Genomic DNA, 575 nt, shown 5'->3' on the forward strand with positions numbered 1-575 from the left:
CTCGCTTGTGATGTGGTCAGTTGCACCACTATCCACATACCAGTTCGTGTCGATGCCGTAGGAGCCATCAGCAGCGCCTGCAACCTTCTCATCTTGTGAGGATTCGCCGTCATCTTCATAGCGATACCAGCAGTCGCGGGCGGTGTGGCCTAGCTTGCCGCAGATTTGGCATCGTGGCGGATCAGGGTTGGCGCGAGGCCTGCCACCACGGCGGCCCCTGTTGTTGTTGCTGGAGGGCCGCCCGCCACCGCCGCCGCCGCGAGAGGAGTTGCTGCCGCTGCTGTTTCCACCAGATGGCGGCTTGCCCTTGCCGCGCGGAGGTCCACGGTAGCGTGAACCGCCACCGCCGCGACCGCCGCCGCGAGAGACCGTGTTAGCAGATGACTTGAAGCCCCCGCCCGAGTAGTTGTTGTAGAGAGCGAGGCGCTGATCAAAGTTGCTCATCTGAGCGTAGAGGTCATCGATGCTGATGGGTCGGTGCGCGCGTCGTTGGCGGAGACGAGGGGTTGGTACTCCATGTCGAGGCCGGCGGTGATGTAGGAGACAAGCTCATCGTCATCGATGGGCTTTCCGGC

General features: G+C 63.0%; 1 pseudogene; it reads right to left on the reverse strand.

Moving 5' to 3' along the window:
- Positions 1-428: 428 nt before the first annotated feature.
- On the reverse strand, positions 429-566 carry LOC119348593 (annotated as a pseudogene).
- Positions 567-575: the final 9 nt, after the last annotated feature.

Source organism: Triticum dicoccoides, unplaced genomic scaffold (assembly GCF_002162155.2).
Source record: "Triticum dicoccoides isolate Atlit2015 ecotype Zavitan unplaced genomic scaffold, WEW_v2.0 scaffold97250, whole genome shotgun sequence".
NCBI classification, from domain to species: Eukaryota; Viridiplantae; Streptophyta; class Magnoliopsida; order Poales; family Poaceae; genus Triticum; species Triticum dicoccoides.